The following is a 25,190-nucleotide window of genomic DNA, read 5'->3' as shown; positions in this document are numbered from 1 at the left end:
TCACCGCACCTCAGGCCGCTGATCTCCCGAAGATGGTCCTTGAGAACTATTTCGCATCCCATGTGAAATGCCGGCGTCGTTTTAGCTATGATCACAAGTTTATTAACATCTCCGTTAACTACCTTTTTGAATATTTTAGATAGTAGTTCGTGCGGCAAATCAGTTATGGAAGCCATGTTGTTTTTTTTTACTGTATGTTATTTATATACCCCACCCCAATTTTTGTTTCGTGTTCATGGCGATGGTGGTACCCAGTGCGGCGACCCGTTCACCCAGCGATGCGTCTCTGCTCACGAACCTTACGAAAGCTACATGTTCCAATTTTTTGTCTGCTTTGTGACGTGCGTCCAGATCCGTCTGCGTGGTGTTGTAAGCGATGTCGTGATCTTTGCATGCGGCGTCCAACGGATTCACACCCTTGTCTCCTCTCTCCAATCTTTTCTCGAGTTTGGTTCCCGGTCCGCAGTACTGGTAGCCAGGTAGATGCATCTCGAAAGGTAACTTGTTGATGATGTCGTTCACCAGTCCCTTTCCTTCGGCCACGTTCCAAAATTTCGGAGGCAGCGTGTTGATGATTTTGATTAGGTAACCTATGCCCTTGTCGTCGTTAACGATGAAGTTGGAAAGTTTCGTGCTGATCATGTCCACGATGCCAACCTTCTCGTTGTAGAAATTACGGTTGCCTGCATTCTCTTCGCCGGCTATCACCAACAATCGGTCCACGAGTTTCCTCACGTCGTCCACCCAAACGAATTCTTTGGGTAACGTGTTGTAGCGTTTGACGCCGCTGCCTGTTTTGACCTGGTTCCAAATCGGTTTGATGAGATTCCTGTACTTCTCGCCGCTGCTCGATTTCACCCTATTCTGCGAGGCGTCGTTGTTCTGGTACAAGGCATCCGTCATGATCAGAATTTCCTTGTAACTTTGGTAATCTTCGTCGGTGTAATCTTTCGGCTGCTTTTTGGCAACGAGTTCCCACAGTCCCACCGTACCCGGATACCTGTTCCAACTATCCTTGTCGCCTAAATTGACTTTAATGTCGTTGCCTTCGAAGGTCACCTTCGATTTCCCAATCTTCCACACCACACCGACGCCTTCGCTGGTTTCCATGCTGGGATACAATCCGAACACTTCATCCTTGTCGAATTTCCCTGTACTCAGGTAGTCTCGTGCCAAAGGTCCCAACTCGATTTTATCCGAAGACGACGACGTGCTGCCTATGGCTCGACGTCGCGCCGGTGCATCCTTCAGTTCGAACGGCGTCGAAGGAATGCTCGAAATGGGCGTGGGTACGGCGTAACTTTTAGCTGCGAGCGGTACGAGTTCATTAATCAAATTTTTATTTTGTTCCGTGACACTTTTAATTTCTTTACCTAGACCGCTGATGGCATCGATCACAGGTTGATCCTGACGTTTCTTCTCTTCGTAGAATCCGCGATTCTCGGATTTCCAACCTTTGAAGCGTTTCGCGAGGTAATCGCGAAGCTTGAGATTTTCGTCTTCAATTTTTCGTTTCGTCATGACGTTATTTATACACGTCGTTTCTCACAACGTTGCAACGTTTAGAAAGTCGTTGATTTTGTTTCTGTATTTTCCGTCGTTGGGTTTCCTCGTCATGTCGATCGTCGCGAATCCGAAATCGTCACCGTTCCAGCAAGTAGAGCAGCAGCATTCCAAAAATTGATTGTAGTTCATGTCTCCGCCTACGTAGTCATCGTACGCGTGCTTGAGGTTGGTGTGATCTTGACGAAACAAACATATGAAATTAGCGTTGTCGCGTACTAACTGTTTTGGAATTTTGGAAAACGTTTGAGCTAGGTAAAAGCAATCCATTCCTTTGTGACGACCTTGCGTGAAAAAGTTGCGAATTTCATTTTGATTTTCCAGGATGACATCGTCGAACACAACGACCGAATTTTCACGACAATCGTCGAGTGGTTTTATTTCCGAGGCGAACGTTGCAATGTCCAGACCATCGTACAGTTTCATCAGTTGCTGGTATTTGGATTGCTCCAAACTTTTCGAGAACACGTACAGGTGCCTGTTCTTCCAATCTAGCCAATTTGGTGCGAGGAGAAAATTGTCCACGAGCAGTGTCGTTTTCCCACACCCCGAAGGACCTACGATCAGACAGCGGATGTTGTCGGGGAGCAACTCGCCGTTCTTTTTTTTTCTCGTTTGACTTTCCGAATCAGGTAAACGTTTCACCACGTTCCACGTACTCATAGAATCACTTCGTTCGCGTCGATCCAACTTGTTTCCGGAAGTCCCAGCCATTTCACCGAAAGTTTGTTGCCTCTCTTGCGCAAAACTTTTTCGATAAGGTACGTGTCGGGGTATTTAGTTTTAGAGAGTTCCTCCTCGTAGAAGCGCCCCAATAAAATTTCACCGCCACTGTCCTTTATTATATACGTGTGACGGTTCCCGGGTAGAACTCGAACCACGGTAAAAAGTTCAGTGCTCCAGTTTCGTGTGAAACCCCTGTCGAACGTTCGCTTCAATTTACTAACCCTCACCTGTTCTCCAATTTTGTATTTAGCCTTTTTTGTCGTGGGCGTGTACTTTGGACAGTAAACGCTAGAAATTAAACGTTGCTCGTCAGACTTGGTAACGTCAGCTGGCTTCATGCCTATCGTTCCGTGCCGTGTGTGATTATAGTCGTTAACGAGTTCCGGAAGAATAGTGACCCACTTGTAGCTTCCCTGAAGCGTGAAGCGTGACCACATGCGCGATTTCAGAGTGCGATTGAATCTTTCCACAATGCTGGCCTTGACGTCACTGAAGGTCGAGTAATGTTGAACGTTGTGTTTCCGAATAAACTTTTGGAATACGGCGTTGTAAAATTCCTTCCCTTTGTCCGTGTGCAGAAACCGAGGTTGTCTGCCGCCGCTTTCGCGAAAAATTGTCTTGAATGCTTCCGTGACGCACGTTCCTGTTTTCGCCTTCAAAGGTAGAGCCCATGCGAATTTCGAAAATGTGTCTATGACGGTGAGGAGGTACTTGTTGCCCTTGTTCAATTTATGTACGTTTTTTAACTTGCCGCTACTCATTTCGACGAGGTCGCTTTCCCAGAGGTCGTCGATTCCCTTGGTTACCACAGCCAAAGGTTCGTAGTTACGGCGTGCAGGTTTATGCAATTCTTGGACGATGGCTTGCCTTGACATTTTCTCTTAGAGATTACGTTTCAAGAGAAGCACAAGCGTGATGGGATTCAAAGAGGGTGGCACTTCGCTCGTGTTTTGAACGATCAGCTTATCGCCGGCACTCACGTCGAAAACGGTGAGATCTTCGTCTTCGTGTATTTCATATATGTTGCGCGTTTCGTTCCAACGCGCCAGAGGAATGTTTCCTGCTTTCTGGACACCACGATTCGATATCAAAGTCATGGTGGGAACGCTAGCTTTTCTGCCGTGAGACCAGTACGAAAATTCGTTTATCTGAATCGTGCCATCGAGGAGAAACTTGTAGTACGGATGATAAGGATGCAGCATGTACAGTTTGTTACCTTCGACGAAGGTGGAGATTCTCTGTTGATTGGGAACGCTGTTGATTTCGATGGCTTGCAGAGAATGCAGTTTAGCGAATTTAGTATCGACGCTAACGAGGTTGCTGTGAAGCTGACCCAGTGTGTTTTGTACGGGCACCAAATGCTCGACTATGGTATCCGTTACGGTAGAAAATGACGGTTTGATTTTCACTTCCACGTTCAACTGCTTGTAGCTTTCGTTGAGTTCTTGCAACTTGGCACCGAAAGAGGCCAGCGTCGATTCCTGCGTTGATTCCAGCACTCCAACTTGATCTCTGATGTTGACGACAATGTTCTGAAGGTTCTCGACTTGATTCAATTTCGAGCTCTTTTCGGTAAGATCGTTCACGATGATTCGCATCTCTGTAAACTGCGTGTGAAGGTCGGCAACGCTCTGCGAAGTGGGCAGCGTCGACATCAGCGAAGCAAGTTCGTCTCGAATCTGTTCCACGTTCGCTGTTTCCGTTTCTAGTCGTTTCAGCATACGTGATATGTTCCTTTTCAAAGCGTGTAATTCTTTGGAGGTGGGGAGATTGGCCACTTTACTCTCGAGATCGCTCAACGAACTTTTGATGTCACTCGAATCGGATAGTGCCGTCACCGCCGTTTTCAATTTTTCCAAATCTTCGCTTGAAGGCACGCTCGTTCGTAACGATTCCAAGTCACCCTGTATGTTGTCCAGTACGTGATGAAAATGAGTAAGATTGGATTCGACGTTCAAATTTTCCAAATATTGGATCTTCTGCTGAACCGTGCTTAACGTGTCTTGAATGCTCGTCAACGCTCTCGCTTCAGCGTGAATATTTTTAATTTCTTCGTTGATCAATTCCAAGGACGCCTGAAGCGTAGCGATGGTGGTTTGAATGTGTTCGAAATCTTGATATGCCTCCAATTGAATTTTTATGTTCGCGACGCTTTTACCGATGACCTGCAGTTCGTCCGACGATGGTAGGTTCGTCATTGTATCTTCCAAAGTCTGCAACTTGGATTTAATTTCTTCCAACGTGCTGGTGAATTCTTCTTGTAATTTGGAAACGACGACATGCAAGCGTTCTGCGTCTATATCGCTCACGACGGTTTGAAGTTCAGAGAAATTCTTTTCTATTGCGGAAGTTCGTTCTTCGATTTCGAGTTTCAATTTTTCCAAATCTTCATTTTTCGATTGAAATTGCTGTAATTTGGCCAAATCATTTTGAAGCGAATCCACGCTCAACTGTATATTTTGAACGCTGTTGTAAGAAGGTACGTCGACATAATTTTTTATCAGCGTTTTCAGTTCGGAATCGATTTTCAGAATGGGGTCGAGACATTGCGTTTGGAGCGTAGCGATTTCCGACTCTAAACTTTTGTTTAAGGTTTCCTGCAAAGCGATCAAATCGGTCCTCAACTTCTTAACTCGAATGTCCAACATGAGAATCTCTTCTGCATGGTCCACACGCTTGGTGTTGCCGAAAATGTCGTTAGGCATTTTTGGTTAACGGTTATTTATAATAGGATAGACGATTCGTAATTCTACGAAGAGAGGAATAAGTTTGTCGTAATCTCCGAGGAGTTCCATGTAAAGATAATCTCCTGCGGACACATCGTACGTAATGTTAGAAAGCATCTTGTCGTGCTTGATTCGAAAAATGTTCTTGCCGGTAGAAATTTTGATTTCGCCTGCGTTTTCCGGATTCACGGTGATTTGAAGTTTCCCGTCGATCGGAATTTCGTAGAAATGTAAATTGTTATTAAAAACATAAAACATCTTGCCCACATCGTCATTCAGTTTCGTCCAAATGCTGTTGAGGTGAATGATCAACAGACCGTTGAGTTTAGGTAACACGGAAGGTAAGACTTCATGATCTGGTATGGTTTCCATAATGATCTGTTTTTTGAAACCGAACAAATTCATAGGCATGCTGGTTATTTAAGAATACAGTCAAAGTTTTTTGTAATGACAGTCAAAGTGTTTTTTTTTTTTTTTTTTTTTTGTTTTGTTTTTATGAATCTTCTGTTGAAGATGGACATATGTTGCAGGTTTTGCTTTCTGCTAAGCGGTAGTGCCCCCACGGCAATGTGTGAATACCGCACTCGAGGACGCACCTCTTGTCGTCGTTGGGATCCAGCGCTATTTTTCTAACTTTGTTTGTGGTCAACACACGGTCGACGCTCTGGATGCGCTGTTCTTCTCTTAGAACCGACGACCTGGTCTTGAGGCAATCGACAAAGTCCTCGAATGCGAGATGCTTCCGAACCACCTGTCTGCCGACACCCTTGGCCTTCTTGGTAACGCTCCCCTCGGCTTTGATGGCATAGGCCTTGGCGCGAAGACCTGCAAACTCGAGAATTACATCACCGTCCTTCTCGTCTTTGAGTTTGCCAGGTACTTTTTTGTTTCGGGGCAGGATGCCGTACTGGTTCGGCTGGGGATAGCCCGAGGTGTCGAAGAGGTTAACCAAAGCTGGTGCCGTGACTATATCCCTGTATGCATCGGCTGAGTGGACGTGGTACACCAAGCTGTCCGTGTCCGTGTAGAGAAGCGAGATGTTGTGGCTATAATGTGGACGTAATATGTCGTAGTACGTCTCGAACATGTGCAGCTTGCTCAGGTCTAATACTGAGGCACCAACATAAATTGGCTTGTCGAGCCTCACCTCACTCTTCCTCATATGCACCAGAGCAAGCTGCTCATTATAAATGGTCCTCGATTTAAATAATGGGTTTGCTACGAGCCTGCGACATTGTGCTTTCCTCGTTACCAATTTTATGTCCATGCGATTCCGTACATTCTCCATAGTTTTGCCAAACACCGCATTATTCATTAACTTGAAGAAATCGCGATCGAAATCAGAAGTGGCGACTGTGCGATGTTCGGTGTTGAGCTCGATGTATGGCTTCAACCATGGAGAATGCTCGAACATCAAAACTCGATGTATTGTGCGGACGGTAACCCCTTGCTTCATCAACCACCGGAGGTTTTGGTAGTGCAGGACATAACGCTCTTTGGACTCGAAATCCATGACGAGCTTCTTCTGGTTGGAATCGGGTGGACACTTGAACTCGGGTGCAGGGGGAAGATCGCAGAACAAATCCTGCAGCTTCTCGGAGAACTCAAGGTCCACCTCGGCGAAGAACCCATGTTCCGAATCGTCGAAGTTTTCGACGTCGAAGTTGGAAGGGTCAGCCCACTCGAAGCCTCTAAAGGGGAGTGGCTGCATCATGGAGTGTCCGTAGAGGTTATTGACGTCCGTGTACATGATGTAGCTGGACGGTTGTGAGGGGTCGTAACCGGTGGCCATGTGGTGATTGTTGGCGCGCGAGTGTCGCTGCGACACCTGGACCATTCAACCCCGCACGGCACGTTCCACAAACAGCATCATGTTCACGTCCGAAAGAAGCTCCAGCTCGATCTTCGTCACCAGAAACATGGCTGACCACGCCAGTCCGGGGAGACTGTAGAAGTAGGCAGGGTCCAGCTGGTAGATAGTCTTCGCAGTCGCACGGAACGTCTGGAACACGTCGGCGAGGAGCGTCACATCAAGTCTGAGGTAGGCGTCGTGGTAGTCCCCGAGAGTTCGACAGCCCAGCTCGCGCCACATGGACTGGGCGTGGTGATATTCCTCGTCGGTGATGTTCGAGCCTCGCAGCTTGCTATAGAAGTTTGCTCGAGGAGGTAGCGTCGTCTCCGCGAACTTGGAAGGGTCTGTGACGTATTCGTAGGGGTAGACACCCTTACGCCTGAAGAGACCTGCGTCCAAGTTCGGAAAGTTCGCGGAGGTGATGAGCATTTGCTCGTCGCTAAGCTTCCCTGCGAGAGCATCGAGGCTGGCCGGGAGGAACCTCAGAGAGTCGAGGAAGCGAAGCTCGACGGTAGAGCGTAATTCTGAGATTCGCACCCACTTGCTCAAGCTAATATAACGCTCCTCGTTCTGCGCCAGGACGTTGATTCGCATGTCGTCGTACCCAAAGTGAGGCACCAGATGGTGGAAGTCGTATCCCGAGCCATTATGAAAAAACACAGGGATGAAGCGCGGGTCCCGAGCCATGAGGTTGCATCCGTTGCACCATGGACCAACATACCTACCGTTAAAGTGATCATGGTGTTGGACTTTACGGTTGTTGGTGGTGTACTCCTTGACGCAGACAGGGCAAGCGATGGCCTCGTCGTGTCTACGTTGATCGTCGGGGGACAGTGGGAGCATAGACTTGGGGGCCAACAGTACCTTCCCTATCTCGTTGGCCTCGACAACCATCCTCTCGAGGAAGTGTTTGGCGGCGTCGGGACCACGGTACACGTAGGGCTCGGGGGCGATGTGCTGGTCTCGTCGCACCACAACGTATGCGAAACTGGATGCCTCGTGGAGTTGGTAAGGGGTGGTGGAGGAAACTTCGGGATCGGGATCGCAAGTGGACAGGGGTTTGAGGAAGGCCTCGAAATCCGCGATGATGATAGCGGGATGTTCTACCATGGCACCGTGCATGTGGAAACGCTCCACAGTGCCAGGTTTGGGTAAGACTGCCACACCCGGCTCGTTGGCATTGCAGTAGATCTTGTGGCTGGCGAGCTTCTCTGCAGCGATGTTGGGACCTCTGATGCGCTGGTAGTCCTGCTGTTCTCGATTATCAAAAGTTGACAAGCACCTTCGACACACCTCGACGTGGTGACTATCACTGCTCCGCTGGCTCGAAACAAGTCTAGGGAACGGATGAGGGTGTAGTGGTGATGGGTCTCGTCCTTGATGAGCAGAAGGTGAATTTCCTGCGCACCATCAACATTTACGTCGCTCACGCGAATAGGGTACACCGCATTTTCGTCAGTGAGACCGTAAACGTTGATAGCCAACCGCGCACGAAACTCAAACTTTCGAATGTCCGAAAGCGCCACCGGGTAGTTGATCCCAGCCATCGCAACTTCCAGCTCTGACTCGTAGGGTAGGTAGTGGTTAACACGTTTTGGATTATTTTTTGGCTCAACTGGGTGCAACGCTGCCAGAACACACCATACGAAGCACTTGACGTCATTGTTCTGAATGTTCAGGACGGCCTTCTTTGCCACAATGGTAGGTGGTAAGGGGACGTAGCTGGAGGCGGAGAGAGGCATGAACTTACAAAGTTTGACGCACAGTTCGTGAGGCTCGCCACACAGCGAACCCCCCGAGCCTTTAGCTTGATGTTCCTCCTGTTTTGCCACCAGCTCATCGGTAAACTGGTTGTAGATAACCTCGAGGTTGTCGACATCCGCCAGATGCAGCGTCTTCGCCTTGGTGTTGTGGCAGAAGCTGTAAATTTCATCGGACGGCTTCTTGTACTGGCAACGTAGCGATGCGTAGAATTTGGTGGAGTACGTAGCCAGTGCATCGCCGAGGATGGAAATAATTTCGGCTCGCACGTTCTCCAAAAAGCTACGCACGTCGCATGAGCCCTCCGAAGTGATGACAAAATCCTCTAACAACTGCTGGAAAGCAGACTGGTTTGTTTTTGTCACAGGCTTGACGCGTTTGGCGGGTGGTGTATTGATGGAGTCGGCTTCCGCTTTCCTCTTGGTCGAGCTGGTCGACGGTTGTGGAACAGGTGCTCCGACGACAATTTTGCATGATGTTATATGCCTCTTTAAATTATTAATAGTAATATGTATACCGCACCTGGGACATGATTTTTTAGCGGTTACACGCTTACCAGGTGCGCAGGTACGACAATGTCTTGCAAAATTTTGGCTTGATATGGTTATCTTGCACACAGGGCAACTTTTCTCAGATTGCATCTTGTTGAAAATATTTGTGGGTATGTTAATATATATATATAGTGGACTGCCACAAAATAAATACTGTGCAATAATTCACAATAGTGTTGGGTTTGATGGGAGTGTGTTATTTATGCTACTTCTTGCTTCTTAATGAATCCTGTAAATAATTGAAAAAAAATAATTAAGCTTGTGTATAGAAAACACGAAAATATTATGTGTGCATAATTCTACCAAACAATCTTTTTTTTCTAACCCTCAGCCCTCTTGGCGTATGAAGTATAAATCATAATTTCAGAAAACATAGTTATTTTCCACTCGCCATTTTAAAAAATCAAACCATAAGCATTATTTATGTTTATAGTATTCGTCGAGCGATAGCAGATAGAGCAAAAATCGTTTTCCTACAACCCATAGTTGATAAATTACAAAACATCTTAGAAATTGCATCTTGAAATTTTAATCCAAAATAACTCGAAAACAGCAGGCAGTAGTCATCATCCCTCCAATAAGTTGTAGAGTACTTCTAATTTTGTATCGAATACTATTAAAATTTTCGAATTAGGGCAAATAGCCAGAAATGCTGCCCCTCCCAGTCATCCATCTTTCTCTTACAATAGCGTGTGTGTGTTGGCAACTCTTTCTAGTTGACGGGGAATGTTTTCCGTGTAAAATACAGAGAGGGAGAGGGAACGAAATTGTTGTTTTTCTAGATATCCACAGGCAAAAGCGTAATATTTTTTCAAATATAATATGACAGTCGCTTTTCGATACCGAAAAACTAAATACAATAAGTATATATATATTTACAATATTAATGTTTATTTAACAATATCTACCTACGAATTTGCCTCGAACGAAAACATGTCATAGAAAAACATTTTTCCAGCCGTAAATTCAAAAATTTTGGCCCCCGCGCGTGCGTGTGTGTGTGTGTGTGTGCGCGGCACGTCGTTCCCCCGAGAGAGAGAGGTTTACAAAGGTCGCGATATACAAACGTTGGCCCCCGGGAGTGGGAAAATTACGATATGGCACATTCGCTCATTACTGTTCCCAGCTATAAGATTTTCTCTCTCTCTAGCCCTTGCCAACTAAAAAAAAAGTGTAGGTAGGAGTTGGCAGCACTGCGAGAAAATAGAGATCGTGCCTTACAAGAAAAAACCATTAAGGCGATTTTTATTTGATGACGTTGAACCCGTGTAGTGTTCCCATCCATCCATCTCTCTCTTTTACGGCAGTGCCGACTCTCCTTGCCCTGTATATGTAGGTTGGCAAAAATTGCTTTATGCACTGTAAGGCATGCCTTAAGTAAGGTTGCCAGCCCCTTGCTTTAGGTTAGGTTAGACAAAAAAAAAGCAGTAGGTAGGCTGTCGGCTGTTTAACTCTTCCCTCCCTCTCTCTCTCCTCTCTCTGTTTTTTGTAAAAGGCTATGGCAAAAGTACCAGTAGGTTGGCAACCTTGCTTTATGCACTGTAAGGCAAACCTCAAGCAAGGTTGCCAGCTTCTTGCTTTAGGTTACGTTAGACCAAAAACCTTGGTGATTTTTTTCGAGTAAGATGTTGGTAATACTGTGTCCGAAAATAGGGGGGGGGGTTTATGCCTTACAAGAGCAAACCATTAAAGCAAGCCCCACCAAGCTTTACTTTCGGGTGTAGTGTTGCCAACACTGCGAGAAAAAAATTGCCAGCCCCTTGCTTTAGGTTAGGTTAAACCAAAAAACCTTGGTGATTTTTTCGAGTAAGATGTTGGCAACACTGCGAGAAAAAGGTTGCCAGCTCCTTGCTTTAGGTTAGGTTAGACCAAAAACCTTGGTGATTTTTTCGAGTAAGAAGCTACCAACACTGCGCCATCAAATAGAGCTCATGCCTTACGAGAGAAATCCATTAAGGCGAGCTCCTCACTTCAGCTCCTCACAAGAGGACGTTCAACCGGTCCACCTGCACTACTAGTACCCAAGCGGTAAATAAACATTTGATTAAAACTTCACGACTTTGGTTGGATTTGTTCTACACCTTCCCTGAAGATACGTAGGTTTCAGTGTAGACCTTCAGAGCCTCAATGCTCCCGACTATAGGAGTAAAGGGTGAGGAAAGTTACTAGGAACTTAACAGAGGATATGAAACATAATGGTATGCGAGTGGTACTAGACGAAAGAGAAACTCATTGAATTTTATTGTACGACCTCGAAGTTCACCGTTCTCTCACTATGCAGCGCCACAATCGCATAAAGCACAATGGCGACTCCTCAGCAGCGCGCACAATCTGCGTTCTGGTTTGCAGAGACCAAATCAATCATTACAGTGCAAATAAATTACCGGAGAGAATATGGAGGTGAAGCACCTGATAGTAAAACTATTAAGGCATGGTGTGTGAAGTTTTGGAGACTGGAAGTGTTAATAAACAATCCGGAGGTTCTCAGATTGGATATTATTCTTGCTACAAACGGTGCACAAGTAGAGGAGTATTGTTGTATTCGTGTTTAGTGCTTCATGCAATAAAATTATTTGAGTTTCTTTCCGTCTAGTACCACTTGCATTCCATTATGTTTCATATCCTTTTAGCAATGATGAATTCAAATGTGGGAGATTTGAACGGAACACCCTATACATACATAATAGGCTCAGCCAATAGCACTTTGACCATATAGCGATTCAGATATCAAACTGAAACAATTGAAACTTATTTAAAATACAGGGCTACTATAAATGATTCATTCGATATCAATACACTGCATTTTCCATCCAAAGTATTGCACATACAGATATGAATTATACATGTAAATAACTGTAAACTCACCAAGTTTGCATCGTGACACACCAGTTGGCAGCACGGGTGCAGTGTCTGTACAAAATGGCGGAAAACCGAGAAAAGAGTTTCTGTGTGTTGGAATATGCGAGAGGTTCAACTGTTATTGCAGTGCAGCGTGCATTCAGAAGATTAAGGACCTTGCTTACGTACTGGTAGAGCTCAGGGAACGAATCAATGCTTCTCTGATGACCACTGACAGGGGATTGCTACTAAATGTATGGGTGGAACTCGACTACCACTTGGATGTGTGTTGTGTGACCAGAGGGGCACAACATTTGTGGAATGAGAGGAAAACTTTCTGAGTTTACAGTTATCTTCATGTATCATTCATATCTGTATATGCAATACTTTGGATAATACAGTGTTTTGAAATTCAATGAATCATTTATAGTCAGGCACGTATCTAGAATTAGGTTTCGGGGGGGGGGGTCCGAACCAAGTGTCTCAGGAATAACAATATTATTAATATTATTATTAATTATTAAGATCGGAAAAATTTACATAAACAAGTGCCCTGGCAAGTGAAATTAATGTCAAATAAATGAATAATTGAATATTTATCGAAAAACAAAAATGATGTTACATGTAATTGGAGAGAAGTAAGTTTCTGATTAAAATTTTATGTATATTATTTTGAGTTGTAGTGTACATAAATTTTCTTTGTAATATCATTGAAAGCCGCATGATCCTAATGTAACACTTGCCTTGTAAAATGTTCAGAGGAAAGTAATAACCATCGATTATGCAACAAATGCTAATATTCGCATTACTTAATTTTAGTACTTGGTAAGTCTTTCGTGGGGTCCGGACCCCTGAACCCCCCTTAAATACGTCCTTCCTGTCCTTCAAAGCCGTATGATCCCAATATAATGCTTTCTTACAATAAGTTCAGAGGAAATTATACAGCAACGGCTAAACGAATATATTTTTCATTATTTAATTTTAGTATTTGATAATATTTCGGAGGGGGGGGGGAGCCGACCCCCTGGACCCCCTAAATACATCCTTGTTTATAGTAGCTTTGTATTGATTAATATTAACATGTAACATGCAAGAACTTGGCCCAGTAGCTATCACACCGCGCTACGAAACCAAGGGTTCCAGTTTCGTATCCCGGCCTGAGCATTGGTGTTCTTTGAGAAGTGTCCGTTCATAAATTTCATCATATCGTAACTCATCCATATGGTCCGGATTAGCCAAAATCGGAGGGAAAGCGACCCTAAAAAACAAAATCAATTAACTTTAGGCCTAATCAATTCCAAGAAATATATCGGAATATTAAAGTAAGTGACATTTAATTATATATTTTCATGCAATACTGTTACTTTCTAGAATAAATAAAAATATCTAATTTTATATAACTTCCAGGATGCCACAGTGCATTTTTGCACACTCCACGAAACCAGCATGAGTAAATAGCTTCCGAGCGATACTTTTGAGTATAAATTAGTAAAGGTTCAGCTCTAATATGCACAGATAGGCTAATCTGGACTAGACCTACAGTTTAAAGTGGCATCCGAACCACTGTGCAATGTGTCTCCACCGGGTACCAAACCCGGGACCCCTGGATTACAAGGCGATGACGTTATCACTGCGCCATCAAGGAGGCCTAATATGTATGTACGTATATATACGTGTGAGTGGGAGGGGATAGGGAATCGCACATGCATATCGGTGCAGCCATCATAACCATTACATGAGGATCTCTGGCGAATTAATTAGTGGAATTCGCTGAGAAGTTAACGATCCTGGATGCGACTCTAGGATAAAGTGTGGAAGGTGGGTTTTATGTCTTCATTCTTTCATTTCATTTGGCCGTCCAATTCTCGAACTGTTCACTACAAGAATGAGCGATCAACTGATTGTGTAGAATTTCCCATTTATTCAGTTACAGATAAAAATTTGCCGTTCTCTCGAAATTTCCCCGGGAGGAATTGAGAAACGGATCTATTTTATCCTTAAACATAATAACATTCCAATTTACTAGGAAATTTCACGTTTTCCCGCAACGTCAACAAAATTTCTTGTTTTTGCGGAAAATTTTCTTCGCCCTGATATCCGATATATCGTATTGAGCTGCCGTTTCTCCCATCCGACGTAACCTTTTTCCTTAGCGCAGCGACTCGTTTCATAATGAAGTGGTCCTGGAGTGGACTTGAGCTGCTTTTTTGGAAATTTTCCGTCATCTGAGATGAAAATAAGGGTTTGTCCCTTTAACCGGGCCCCGTGGCAGAGTGGTTAGCACATCGCACTACGATAATAGGGGTTCCGGATTCGAATCCCGGCCAGGGCATGGATATTTCTGAGTGTCAATTCATCAATTTCATCATATCATCACTCATTTCCATCTTCGCAAATTAGCCAACAGTGGCACAAAAGGCGTATTAAAATAAAGCAAATGAATCAATTTCTCCCTTTAAAATAAAAAAAATCTGGTCATTCGGGAAATTTTCAAACATCTCAAGCAAAAATTCCCGTTTCCATAACCCCACCCGCAACCGGAAGTTTTCTACGTCTGAAATAATATTTCCCACTCTGAGACACCGGAGACAAAATTTACCACTTTTTACCGCAAAGGTCTAAAATTTCCCGTTTCGTGGGAAATTTTCAGGCCAAACAATTTTTTTTCCTACTTTGTGGGAAATTCTCTTACGCGGCAACACTGCCGCCCCACACCATTCCCCCTTTTACTCTGTCCCAACTCCAGCGGCAAAACAAACCCCGTGCCCCTCTCCACTCCAGAGCAGGCGAGACGAAAATCCGAGCGGTTACCGCGGGAACGGAATCTCCATGGGAACAGCCTCCTGGATTACAGGCGAGGGAAGGTTCCTTTATCAGAGCCTGCCCGTGGGTGGGGGAGCGCCGGATGAGAGGGCTGGGGGTGGGGGAGTCGAATTCTCGGAGGAGGCTACCTTAGGAAGAAGAAAGAAAAAGAATCCAGGGTTGCCAGGCGTCATTATATTTTACTGTCTTTTAACGATAGAAATTTTTCCACACTTTTTCTGTGCCTGCACGTGGAACGGTGAAAATGCACAAATGTTGCCTAACTTGCAGGATAAGCCCATTATTCTTATGATTAACACTCCTGTTCAGTAAACAGAGCCTTGCTTTTTCACTCCCGTTTATTGCAAGCGAGTGGTTGCTCTTCTAACTCGCACTTCTAAGTCCGAGATCTCAATTTCGAATCCTGGGAAAAGCATGATATTTCACATCGTATGTTCCTTCAACTAATTCGCCATCCATCCTGGTTGTCGGACAAGACCTATGAATTGATGTCAATTAAAAATATCACTTGGTCTTGTAAAGAGTGCAAATTAATGATTCTGAAATATGAGATTCTTTTTTCTTTTTTAGGACAGATAGATTAATAACGAGCGAACATATTATGAAATATTTAACTTAAACTAAAGGGTGGTCCATAAGCAGATAGTAGTATATAAGTAGGGTAAAAAAGGTAAAGTGTTCCCCCGTGCTTAGCACCACGCCATGAAGGCATATGGGGGTGTGGGGGTAATGCCCCACACTTTCTTGATCCGGTCGTGAGTGTGGGTGATGTGATCAGCATCACGCCCCTGACCGCCTCTACCCACAGGTACCCATGGCATTCGACGATGGGTGGGCGCCGGGAACGCTTCCAACGTTAGAAAAGTTCCCGGGGTTCGAACCCGGAACCCATGGTAGTCAGACGCGTTACCGACTTATAAGTAGGGGGGGGGGGTCACATATTTCTGTTTCAAACTCTGATGGGTGCTAACTACAGCGCCTTGAATAACGTAGTGTGGAAAACGACCTAAGAAACTAGTTCCCCAGACGGATGACAAACATAGATGGCAGTGCGATCGAACCAGGTGCTAATTTTGTTATGAAGGTAATGCGGCTTAGTTAGTTTTTGGAATATATTGTATAGATTTGTTTTACTAGAAAGGCGGTAACTGAATTGATGGAAACAGTTATATTTGTGGAGTGATTTGCAGTCACGAAATGATATTAATTTAGAAAGAAAAGTAAAATAAAATTAACAAATAAATAGCATGCGTAACACAAGAAGAAGCATCGCAAAGTGATTCCGAACGTCAGGTGTTGGATTGTGTACTAGACTTTTATTTTTCTATGTTATTAGAATATAAATAGTATCCTGAGAGATATTTCATACCGAGGCGACAAACTACAAGTGTCGCTTGGAAGCGAGCAGTCCGTAATCAATGCAGCCTTTCGAACCGTAGGGACACAAGCTCTGACTGCACCGTTTCCTCAAGGAGATTTTACACCAAAGCGACACGCGACAAACGATACGAGGATTTCACACCAAAGCGACACGGGTCCTTCGGTTCAAGGCAACTTTCATACCTAAGCGACACATGTTGCTTGGAAACGAGCCAATCAAGAGCAACATTTCACATCGTAGCGGCATGCGTTCGTTTGGTGAAATCCTCAAGTGATAAGTGTCGCGTGCCCCTTGTCGCTTTGGTGCGCAAACTCCCTAAAGCAAGACACCCATTGCATCGCCCATGCGTGAATAACAAACCACGGCAACATGTTGCAGGCTATTGAGGAAATATCCCAGTTTGAGCGACGCACAAGCGACAAAGCGACACGTGTGGCTGATCGTGTAGCCTAGATCTGTTGTTGTAATGTGCGGTTTTTCTTGTCGCCTATCTGTTGTTCGCACAATTAGCAGCGAACGCTTGCCAATAGACTGAAGGCACCATGTCGCTTGCCACTTAGTTGGGAACTCCCCCTGTAGCGCGTCGCTTCGGTCTCAGCACCCTTCCTTTAAGGAGCTTTCCGACAGAAGTAACAAGTAGAACCCGAATACGCCATATGAACGTGTCGTTTGCTGTTTGGACCCTCATGTGCAATGAATGCTATTTTACAGTCTGGAAGTGTGTGTCATTAGTGCGACAGTGTGAACATCCCGTGTCGCTTGTCCCATTGGTTTGAAAGTTTCCTTACACTCATGTCGATGGCATTAAGAAAGTTTTGTGGGGTTCCCCTTGTCGTTTCATGGAATCATCATTATCATCATCGCCGCGATTAGTTTAAAGCGGAAGAAAAGAAACAGTAAATATAAAAAATACAAATGCTTCAGTGTGTATATCTTTAAAAGAAATGATGATGATAATGATAATAATAATAATGAACCTAATTCATACACAAAAATTTAGTTGCCAAGAGCATTCCACGTGAATTTTCCTCCCGTATTATTAACGAAAGTATGACGATAACTGGACGTGGTCGACTGTCTAGAATGTTCGTTAATATCTTCGCGACCACTGTACCAAATATCATAGCAATTATCATATTCATAGAAATGCTTAATGTAAAAGAATCAGACGTTCCAGCGAAAACTACATTAACTTCCATTATAAGCAGAGGAATACCAAGCACCGGGTCCAACACCAGCGCCTCTAGCGGATCATTTTCGAGTGGAACCAGCCAGAGATTCCAGAAGCGTGCCGTTTTCCACACTACGTTATTCAAGGGGCTGTAGTGCTACTAACATGGGCCTAACTTTAGGGGGGGGGGGGTTAGAATTTCAAAGTTTTTCATCCATGAAATTAATGTCCAGGACAATTGGGTAAATATCTGTTACATTTGAGAATTCACCCTTTATTTTTTATTTCTCAGGTTAACAAAGATATCCTTTGTTAATTTTAACATTAAAAAAATTGAAACGGAAGTGCTCCCTCTTGCCCCCGCCAAGTTATGCCAATGCTAACTGATGCCAGCTAAAATGTACTTACTTGTATAAATATTTACTTGACATTTAACTATAACGGCTGGGGATACGTCGGGCCGACCCCCCGACTATTCCAATACTGGTTGAAGATCTCCACGCTTAGAGGTGACAAGGAAAGCGTGGGAGGGAGACCGGCAGTCGGTAGGTATGCGTAGGCCCTTCATGGGCTGTTGCGAGACGGATTATTTATTATTATTATAACTATACGGTATAATTTTACCAATTACATATTTTACAGTCTGTATAACGCTCTCTTCTCTTGTTCAAATCCGGCCCTCGATTACTTCCCTTCTTCAATCCTTTCTATCTCTCTCTTTCCACACCTCTCCCTGGGTGTTTCAAGAGCAGATTGAAGTAACGCCGGATTTTAGGAAAGGGAGGGGGGGGGGGGGGTTACACACAAAATGTTTATTTCAGTCCCTAGGTTCGTATATAATGCAACAAGTACAGAGAGTTAAGAAAAATCTTGTAAAAATAGCAGTAATATAGCTCTAGGAGTTAATTCGTCAAATCAGAACATTATCTTGGAAGGATTACAAGGGTTTATTATACGCTGTCTTTATATATATACACACATAGCGTTTCCATATGTGTGCATTGCCTGGTGGAGACACAAAGTGGTATGGATCCCACTTTAAACTGTACGTCCAGTCCCAATTTGCCTTACTGTGCATAAAGAGGACTTAAAACACGAAACCAATCAATCAACCATATGTGCTTTGACCAAATCAACTAATTTCCTTAATTCAAGAAAGGCGAACCTATGATCTGACCATTGGTACTTCTAATAACACAGTTAGCCAAACTATCTCTCCGGCTTAACCTTATCTTACAGTAATTATATTCCGGATAGTAAAGCAACCTTCTAACCAAACTAGTAGGGAGGTTTTATTTGCGTTTCCTTACGTATCATTCTTACTCAGCCCTCTAGACACTTCGATACGATGGCCTCCCCGATGGCGCAGTGGTAGCGTCGTCACCTTGTAATCAAGTGGTCCCGGCTTCGATTCCCATAAGTGGACTAAACTCTCGAAGAAGGTTCCTTAGCCAACCGTTACATTTATTTCGTCATCAGTCTAGCCACCAGAAGTGGCCTAAACTCTCGAAGAAGGTTCCTTAGCCAACCGTTACATTAATTTCGTCATCAGTCTAGCCACCATAAGAGGACTAAACTCTCGAAGAAGGTTCCTTAGCCAACCGTTACATTAATTTCGTCATCAGTCTAGCCACCAGAAGTGGCCTAAACCCTCCAAGAAGGTTCCTTAGCCAACCGTTACATTAATTTCGTCATCAGTCTAGCCACCAGAAGTGGACTAAACTCTCGAAGAAGGTTCCTTAGCCAACCGTTACATTAATTTCGTCATCAGTCTATCCACCAGAAGTGGCCTAAACTCTCGAAGAAGGTTCCTTAGCTAACCGTTACATTAATTTCGTCATCAGTCTAGCCACCAGAAGTGGAGTAAACTCTCGAAGAAGGTTCCTTAGCCAACCGTTACATTAATTTCGTCATCAGTCTAGCCACCAGAAGTGGCCTAAACTCTCCAAGAAGGTTCCTTAGCCAACCGTTACATTAATTTCGTCATCAGTCTAGCCACCAGAAGTGGCCTAAACTCTCCAAGAAGGTTCCTTAGCCAACCGTTACATTAATTTCGTCATCAGTCTAGCCACCAGAAGTGGACTAAACTCTCGAAGAAGGTTCCTTAGCCAACCGTTACATTAATTTCGTCATCAGTCTAGCCACCATAAGTGGACTAAACTCTCGAAGAAGGTTCCTTAGCCAACCGTTACGGTAATTTCGTCATCAGTCTAGCCACCATAATTGGCCTAAACTCTCGAAGGAGGTTCCTTAGCCAACGGTTACATTAATTTCGTCATCAGTCTAGCCACCATAAGTGGACTAAACTCTCGAAGAAGGTTCCTTAGCCAACCGTTACATTAATTTCGTCATCAGTCTAGCCACCAGAAGTGGCCTAAACTCTCCAAGAAGGTTCCTTAGCCAACCGTTACATTAATTTCGTCATCAGTCTAGCCACCAGAAGTGGACTAAACTCTCGAAGAAGGTTCCTTAGCCAACGGTTACATTAATTTCGTCATCAGTCTAGCCACCAGAAGTGGCCTAAACTCTCCAAGAAGGTTCCTTAGCCAACCGTTACATTAATTTCGTCATCAGTCTAGCCACCAGAAGTGGCCTAAACTCTCCAAGAAGGTTCCTTAGCCAACCGTTACATTAATTTCGTCATCAGTCTAGCCACCAGAAGTGGACTAAACTCTCGAAGAAGGTTCCTTAGCCAACCGTTACATTAATTTCGTCATCAGTCTAGCCACCATAAGTGGACTAAACTCTCGAAGAAGGTTCCTTAGCCAACCGTTACGTTAATTTCGTCATCAGTCTAGCCACCATAATTGGCCTAAACTCTCGAAGGAGGTTCCTTAGCCAACGGTTACATTAATTTCGTCATCAGTCTAGCCACCAGAAGTGGACTAAACTCTCGAAGGAGGTTCCTTAGCCAACGGTTACATTAATTTCGTCATCAGTCTAGCCACCAGAAGTGGACTAAACTCTCGAAGGAGGTTCCTTAGCCAAGTGCTACATTTAGTACTCCATCATGAGTCTAGCCACCATAAGTGGTCTAAACTATAGACGAAAGGTTCCTCGTACCACTCGTACAGTGGTAAAAAAACCTTTTTTGTAAAGCCCAACTGCCCATTTGATTGTCGGGGTGGGAGTCCGTGGACGTTCACCCCGTAGCACTGGAAATTTCTACAGCAACGGACTTTTTTGAAGGATATCACCCAAAAGGGGGTAGCTAGGATCAGGGAAATCGTATATCCAGCAAAAGCTTAATCAAACAAGTACATGTACATAATTTATAACAATACACAAATGGAAGCATGTTATTTTACTCTTTATCTTGTAGCTGGCCAGCAATTAATGAACATAATAAGAAAATACCAGTAAAAAACTAGCTTAAGTTCGGTCTTCTCGGAAGTGGCGTCACCTAGTGCAGTTCGAAAGCAAACGGACAATCGAGCATGCACCCTAGTTACTATACTCTTTCCCAGGGATCTCTGGAGCGAGTTTCTTGCGCAAATAGTAATTGGAGAGTGCCCGATCAAGGAAAGGCGAAGGGGAAAGCGAATTCAGTTAGCAGTCTTTGCAGCAGCGCGTACTGCTTCGCTGCGTCCACTAGCTTTCTCCTCTTCTCTACCTTTATGTACGGGCTTCCTCCACAGATTCCAGGGATAGAGTACAGACGCGTTTAGTGCACTTGTATGGAATCATGGAAGTCAAAAGTCAGGCAGATGTTGTCGTAGTTCTTCTAATGTGTGGAAATGTAATGTCTAAGAAATTTTAAAGAGCTATGTGATTTCTGTGGTCAATAATAAGTGTTTATAACGCCGGAAAAACAATGTGATCTTAGTTTTATTTATTGTTCGTATTTGGTGCTGCAGTCGAAGTGTAATTCGAAATATTTTCGCTTCCAGTACTAAGCTTCAAGGCTGAACTGCTTTCGGACACGGCCATAAGATACCAAGAACGTATTTGATAGATACAATTTCGAGATTTAGTAAGGCATTTTTGAATTGCGCTCAAAGTATCGTACAGCCAGAGGCAAATACAGATGTTATGGACATATTGAAAAAACACGCTCAAATTCATGAAACTTGCTGCCCCTATTTTTAAATATAAAGGAGAACAAGAACTGCCACCTCTTGATTTTTATCTTTCCTTGGCTTGGGAATCATAAATATATGAGTGTATTTTAATAATTTCATATCAACAGCAAATTCCTGCCGATTGCATTGCATTGCAATTTTCCAAATGAACGCCACGAAGGATTGAAGCACACTCAACAATCAACATTGTTTGCCAATCAAGTAAAAGCTCAACAGTATAATCTTCGCATCTGAACAATGTGATAGAGCTTTCAAACCCAACTGTCACAGTGTTACTCCCTGGAGAAATTTCAACCGGAAATTAACAGAGTCCCGTAGAACGAGACAGGTTACAAACCTCAGTACAAATACAAATTATGCAACCATATAAATATTTGCATTGTGTTTTGTGCTTCCGCACGTCCAGAGAAGGATGTAAATTTCGAATAAGTCTGGTGCTCTCGTAGGCCACTGCAGGGGATGGCTTGGTTGGGATACAAATCCTCAACTTGGACACTGTATCTTGCAGTGTAGCACACAGACAGTCTCTCTTGTTACGCCCCCACATAATTTACAAAAATTAAATGTTTAATATGTTAAATTATAATAAGAAATAGTTGTGTATAATATGACGTCATCATTTGTTTGACTTAAATTTTTAGTCTGTTCCAATGGTTATTGACTAACCTTAAGATTTCAGTTTAGGTTGCTAAGTGATGTGATTTATTGATTTCGACGGCTGATGTAAGTTAATTTAAAATGAATGATTTAGTTAGTGTACTCAAGCAATGTGTCCTCCTCGGTAGCCAAGCGGGTTAAGGCGTTCACTCGTCTTGAGATCGTTAGCTGCGGGACGGCGTAGGTTCGAATCCTGCTCTGGTCGGAATTTATTCGGCCTACGTATAGGGCCGGTGGGAACCCACCATCGTGAGGAAATTGGGGAGCTCCGAGTGAGTGAGCGTAATCCGGTCGCGAAGTCCTACAACGGCTGGGGTTCGTCGGGCTGACCACCCGTCCCCCTAGTCTGGTTGCAGATCTCCACGCCCCCTTGGTGGCTCGCGTGGGAGGGAGACCAGCAGTCGGCAGGTAAGCGTTTGGCGCGATATTGGGCTGTTGCGCTATTGGATTATTACTCAAGCAATATTTTCAAGATTAATAATATACTTTTATCTCTAAAATATTTTTTTGTGAATACAGATGTGTGAAATTAAGATCAGAAGTTTTATGGAATCCTGTAAAATACCCTTAAGTGCATCTCACGTCTGAGGTGGCCTCATAGTAGTATGGAACCTATTGTGTTCTCCGAAAAGGAGTAATAGTGAGTATATTTAATGATAAAAACAGGGAACGTGACATGCTGTACGAATGTCCTTCATTTACAATACGGATAAACATTTGTTATCCAGCAATTTGTAGAGCTATTACAATTTTTAATAATTTCAGAGCAAGAAGGGAAGATGAAGTACAGTCTGTTCCGGAAATGGGCGGACCGAAGCAGCTCCTTTAGGAGCCTGGGGTTCGAATCCAGGCCTGGGCATTTGTGATTTTTTGTGACTGTCCATTCATCACTCAACATCGCGATTATCCAAAAGTGGTAGAAAAGCGACGCTAGACAAATTCCAACTCTAAACATCGTAGATAAAGCCATACAATTTGTTATTTCTGTCATGGTTTGCTATTAATCTACATATACTTTTGCAGGTGCCCGATATAAATATATCTCTTTTTGTTATTGTAAAAAAAAAAAAAAAACATTTTTCCCTGTCTCCCATGGTGCATATTTAAACAGTATTCCTTTCAACGAAGAGTAATGTTATACTGAAGCCACGATGTTCCGTTTCATTTCATTGAGTAAAATTGCGGACGTAAGAGGCCACAGTTCATTAACTTCTAATTTATAACTAAAGTGGCTTCGAAGAGGACACAATCAGCTGCGAGAGAACTGCTCTTCATTTCTGTTCGAAACTTTACCCAACAGCTGCCCAGCGAAGTTAGTTCAAAGTTTCGCCGCAGTGGCAGTTGGAGTGCAGTGCCATCTCACGTAGAAAACGCGAACTTGATTTAACTTCTTGTCTCAACGTATCACTAATAGATGGCAGGAGAGTGACATTTTATCTGTCACAAGTTCCCACAATTGTGTCTAGATGACAGCACTAGACTGTACGGTTCTTCGAAATTTCTCGTCACAAACTCAACTGCTAACTTTTAGCGACGTAATTTTTGTTGTTTGTCACAAGAGAAACATATTAACACTTTCCTTTCTCTTGTTATATATACGGAAACATTTCTCTAATGTTAAGAGCTATGCTTGGGTACATTCAACGGCAAATAAAGTAGTAGGCAAATTTTCCATTACTATTTCATTCATTCAAATCTTTTATCTCCCCTATTCTTGAATACTGACCTCTCAGGCCCGTAGCGAAGGGCAGGCTATGGGCAATGGCGAAGCGTGACATTTTTACGTAGTCATCGCAAGATTTGCCAAACGTCAGGGTCGATCTTTTAATGGAGAGGGAGGGGAGGGGGGGCACAGTATTTTTCTGCGATAAACGCGAAGGTCAATGTAAAAGCTCATACCACAGATCTTACGACTACAAAAGACACACAATTCTATCCCATACGATGAGAATAAATTATTGAAATGCAAACACCTCAATTGTCGCGTTTAAAGGTAAAAACCTTTATGGTACACCCCCAGTTGTTGTTTTGATAAAGAAAAGCAGATTTCATATAGTTCAATATGTGCTTTTGCTCTTAACAAGTGGAAATAGCAGACATTCGCAGTGGCGTGCCCAGGATTTTCGAAAGGGGGGGGGGGTTACATGTACTTTTTAGTAGTCAGTCCTCAATTTCTCATTTTGACATCTTTTCCCGCCAGTCACGATCTTTTTTTTTTTTCTTTTTTAAGAATATTGAGCCTAAGCAGGGATTATGACAATCACCAACCCCTCCTTGAGCACGCCACTGGACACGCGGATAATCTTGATGGCTCCAGAGAAACCCTGCCGTGGCTGTAAACACGGGGATGGGGGCTAAAACAATGGACTGTTATGACCCAGCTCTACCTGTTCGGAATCGTTCGTCTGTTCTCGGCACCAGCAGAGACCAGAGGGATTCGCACCATTTCTGCGATGAGCTGAGGCTTCTAACACCATTGCCTTCAATAAGAAACTTGACGGGAAGGTTCGGCGCGAGGGGTAGTACTGGGCCCTTATTTCGATGCGCTATGATTAGCGAATCCTCTTTCTTATTTCCAGCTGTTTCATGCTGTCGCTTGGCTTATCTCGCACAAATATGCGACTATTCAGACTTTTTTTTAACTTCTTATCTAAAATATTTAAAATGCAATATTTTTATTATGTTGCTTGGTCATCGCCTCATCTCCTTTTTACCGAAAAAACACATCACTTGGAAGACGTAGTAGTAGGTGAAAACTAATACAATATTAGATCATGTAGGACACAATCACGAGGTCCAGCTATTTAGCTTCTTTGTTCTCAAGCTATAGCACTGCAGGTACAACAAACAGCTTCAATTATATCATTCAGACAGTCTAAATAACATACTAACGTTATCGGTTAAATTCATCACGTAACTACTTAGAAACATCAAATAGGCCTTATTGGGCTCAGGTACCTTCTGTCACCTTTCAACTCCGTACATTTAAATTGCAGATTTTTCTACTGGGAGCACACTGTACACTATTATTTATGTTAATTATTATTCCTATCCGTCCT

This window comes from Lepisma saccharinum, chromosome 8 (assembly GCF_977018435.1).
Source record: "Lepisma saccharinum chromosome 8, izLepSacc3.1, whole genome shotgun sequence".
NCBI lineage: Eukaryota > Metazoa > Arthropoda > Insecta > Zygentoma > Lepismatidae > Lepisma > Lepisma saccharinum.
Note: the sequence above shows the minus strand (reverse complement) of the source record.